We start from the raw sequence: 4,790 nt of genomic DNA, 5'->3' as shown, positions 1-4,790 counted from the left end.
AAGAGAGAGGACAGAACCTCTCTCTCTAAAAACTACATCTAAATCTAAAACTATCTATGAATGTATGTTGTATAAGGTATCCAGTATCTCCATGAATGGATGGATTCCTCCATTTATAACCCTTTAATCTGTGTTCTTCCATGCGGTTGTGTCAATCATGCGTCCATGTCAGTTGTGTTTCGCAAGTCACGCGTTCGTGTCATCCATGCGCTCGCGTCAATTCTCTTTTGCGCTGAGCACGTGTTTGCGTCGTTCATGCGGACGCGTCACTGCTAGTTTCTCCAAGACTCCAATTTGCGCTTTCCTTCCATTTTGTATGTTTCCTTTCCATCCTTTAAGTATTTTTGTCCTATAAAACCTGAAAGTACTCAACACACAAATTACGGTATCGAATGGTAATGAAGGATAATTAAATTTTGATTATTTTAAAGCATAGGAAACATGTTTTCCCATATGTCATATCCTAAGGAAGGAATTGTAAAACCATGCAAGTTCATATGAATAAGTAGGTAAAGAGTTGATAAAATCATACAATTTAAGCACAAGATTTATCATGAAATAATGGTTTATCAACCTCCCCACACTTAAACAATAGCATGTTCTCATGCTAAATCCAAGAGAAAAGAGTAAAGGTAAAATGGTGGAATCATATGCAATGCAATCTACTCTAAATGCAACTACCTAAATGAGTCATGCAAATCTAGTTATTATTCACCTATATATAAAGCATATGTGTAGTCAAATTAATTCATATCTTCAAGGAATCATGTATGTACAACTAGGGCCAAATCATATTAAAGCACAATTATAATTGAGTTGAGTTAAGATAATTCACAACTTGCAAGACAATCAATAATTAAACATGGACATATGAGAACGAGCTATTGAACCCTCATTGAATTGTGTCTTTACTCTCTATTTACTCAGTGTTTGGGGTTAATTACTCTCTTCTTTTCCAGTCATGCTTTCTAAAACTTTGTTTTTTCTCTAATCAATCAACAATTATTGAATATAGACTTACAAAAATTATGAGGTCTTTTCCTAGGTTGTAATGAGGCCGAGGTAAGGGTAAGGATGTATATATAAGGCTAAGTGAGCTAACAAAGTGAATCCTTGACTAGTCTAAGAACTCACCTAACATATACATATATAATTTCATAATTCTTTACCTAGCTACCCAAATCTTTCCACTTTTGTGTTACATGCTCATGTATTTTATTTTTGACCTTTTGTCCCATGTGCATTGATTTTTTTTTTGTAATGCACATGGTAACTTAATTGTTTTGATTTCATATGAGCATGCTTCCCAAATTTTTGAAACATCTTATTTAGTACAAATTCCTACTTTATTCCTGTCATCTCATGTTCCCATAAAATTTCCCATTCTTAAATTTTTACACACTATCTATCTTAAGCTAATCAAGGCTTTAACTTGGGATTTTGATTTTGTTTTTCTGCTTAAGGCTAGTAATGTGGTTATAAAATGAAGGGGGATTAAAAAGCTCAAGGGGGCTAACAACGATAGCATAAAAGGTAGGTTTATTTGGGACAAGTGGGTATAAATACAAATAATGCCTCAATCATCTCTTGGTATGCATCTATATTCTATAATTGGACATATGGATTAAAACAAAATAAAGATTGCAAGCATAGAAAAGAAGTGCGAAACACACAAGAATGAAATTTATGGTTTGATGTAACCATACAATTAAGCTCAAGACTCACGGGCTGTGTGTTCTCAAGCTCATAAATCATATATCAGTTATGTATGTCATGCAATTAGAAATTAAGAGTTTCCATTCAACTCAATGTAAATCTTTAAGGTGCCCCTTAAAATCATAGTGTTTCAGCTTGAAGAAATGTTGTTAACTAACTAACATGTAATGCTATATATATAAGGTGTGTGGATTTTGTTAATATACTACAGGTCCTAGCTTACTCTTTTTATTTTTCAATTAACCAACTATCATATGCTAAAAAGGGTAAACTATACTAATTAATCCACTTAATATATAACTAGTAAACTAAGGTGCAGATTAAGCTAAAATATCCAAGATATATATAGCCCAAAGTGCATAATGCAAAAGTACAACAAAAGCAAAAGAGAAAAATGTGCAAATAAAATACAGAAAATGGACAAAATAAGATAAGAGTCTGTAGTGATTCACCAAAAGAAATATATTCCAGAGATGGCGACCTCCCCACACTTAAATAATAGCATCGTCCTCGATGCTCACTCAAACTGGGTGTAAAGAAGTGTCATCTCCGGAAGGATGGGCTGCCGGTGTCTCGGTGGTAAGCTGAGGGTTTGCAGTCTCTGTGAGTGTAGGAGGAGCAGTCTGCTGAAGCAGAGGCTCTGTCTATAGATGAATGTCTGGATTAGCGGCCTGTAGTTGGTGGTGCTCCTCATGATGTGGTGCAGCGTGCTTGGGTCCTCCCTGCTCAGCCTGGGTAGGTGCCTCCTCCTCATGATCGCTCACCTCCTGATGTGTCGGAGGGCGTGTAGGGCTCGGAGGGGATGTCGCCACCAGAACAGAGCATCAGCTTCAGGTGCTCATAGCGCCTCTTGTGGCGATGCTCAGATCTCTCATAACGTTGCCTGTTGCAACGTTCAGACCTTTCAAAGTGCTGCTGGTGATGGCGCTCCATCTAGTCTAAGCAGTCAAAGAGTCGGTGCACCAGGAGGTAGACGGGCTCAGGAGGAGCACGTGGGGTGCAGTGGGTGGTACTGGAGCAGTGGAAGCAGAAAGAGCAGCTGAAGAAGTAGCTGCCTCAGCAGAGTCAGTGAGAAACGGAGGGCGGTAGCCCAAAGCCTGAAACTTTCGACTATGAGGGATGATCTTTTGGCAGTCTGCGACGGATGGCTTTTCATCAGCAACCTCCCAAAGTACCTCAGCTCGGCGACCCAACTGAGTAATCAGGAATGGAAAGGGGAGGGTGCCTCTAACATGGATCCTGGCCATGTAATACCGGATGAAGCGAGGTAGATATAGGTCCTTACCCGTCCTCACACACCAGATGAGGGTAATCATAGCAGCTGGCACCTCTATCTCATGAGTGCTCGACATCACGTAGTTACTCAGAATCTGTTGCCACAGCCGAGCCTCATCATTCAGATATATTAGCCTGATTCCCTTGGGTACCATTGTGCTCTTTCCCATGACCCATGGAACAGTAGGATCCAGAGTGACATCCCATTTCACTGCATCCCAATCAAACCTCATGAATCTCATATGCTTCTCAGCTTTCTGGTAACTGTCTGGCTGATCTGATTTAGGCAGGAGCTGGAGGATGTCTTCAATTGCTTCCTCAGTAACCAGAACTTGCTTGCCTATGAGCTGGACTACATCCAGGGATGATAGAAAATAGTTACAGTAGAATTCTCTGACCCAGGATGAGTTGATCTCGGTCAAGTTTCTCACCAGGAAGAACCAGCCTCTCTGTTTAATTTGGTCTGAAGTGTACTGCTTGAGTTCTTCTGGAATTTTGAGTGTCCTTTCCAGGTATAGGTTCCTGGATGTGGCAAAAGTTGGGTACTTCAGCTCACAGTATTTGATTGCAAATTTAGTTGTGTCAGCCGCAGGTACCAACTGATCAGCTTTTTCCTGCGGGGTAAAGTTCTTCTCCCGCCAGGAATCATCATGTAAGATGCTAAGGATGGATACAAAGGATTCGCCTCTTTTCCTTTTGCCCGTGGTTACTTTGCCCTTTTCCCTGCTTTGAGAGTCAGACATCCTAAAAAATAGAATTTTCAGGATATAATTGAAGAATAAAAGCAGGAAAACAAGTAGGCAAATAGGATAATAGTAATATAAGCACAGAGTGGCAAAAGAGCAAGAGAAGTAAGAATTGAGTGAAAGATGTGTGTATTCGGGATTGTGTTCAAGGGAAAAAGTCTGAAAATAAAAATGACAATCCAAAATACATGATAAGTGGAATTCATGTTAATAAAAAAAACAGTGATCATGCCTTGAGTTAGAAAGTTATTGTAAATAAAGAGAAACCGAAAGGAGAAGTTTGAAAGTTAAAATGGTTAGGATGGAAAGAGGAAGTTAGAAAGTTAAAGAGTGAGTTAGTGAAAAGAAGGTTAAAGTGAGCGGCATGAGAATGGTTTCCTAGGTAACAATAAATTCAAAAATTTAAAGAATAATTCACTCATATTCAAGCAGGGATAACATCGTATTGATGATGATTCATATAGATACAGAAGTAGCAAAAATTAAAATCAAATCATCAATAATGCAATTTATTAACCATGTAGCCAAAAGGAATAAGGAAGCAGGACCGTGCATTCAAGAATTGGTTTGGTTGTCTGATAAACCACTATTTTATGGTTTATCTTGTGCTCAATTGAGTGATTTTTATCAAGCCTTTGCCCACTTATTCATACTATTTGCATAGTTTTACAATTCCTTCCTGATTTCGTGCTATGATTAAAAACATGCTTCTTTGGCTTTTATTTTTTTTATTTAAATCCTCTCTTATTATGATTAGATGCCTTGATATGTGTGTTAAGTGATTTCAAAGATTACATGGCAGGAATGGCTTAGAGGATGGAAAGGAAGCATGCAAAAGTTGAAGGAATACAAGAAGTTGAAGGAACTGCAAAGCTATCAGCCTAACCCTCTCGCACTAAAACGATCATAAGCATAACTTGAGCTACAAAGATCCAAATGATGCGGTTCCAGTTGCGTTGGAAAGCTAACGTCCGGGGCTTTAATTTAGTATATAATTTTCTATAGTGGCCGTACAGATAGGCGACGCAAATGCGTGCTTCACGTGGATGTGTC

This window comes from Arachis duranensis, chromosome 6 (assembly GCF_000817695.3).
Source record: "Arachis duranensis cultivar V14167 chromosome 6, aradu.V14167.gnm2.J7QH, whole genome shotgun sequence".
NCBI lineage: Eukaryota > Viridiplantae > Streptophyta > Magnoliopsida > Fabales > Fabaceae > Arachis > Arachis duranensis.
The sequence above is the reverse complement of the archived record's forward strand: the minus strand, read 5'-3'. Positions refer to the sequence as shown.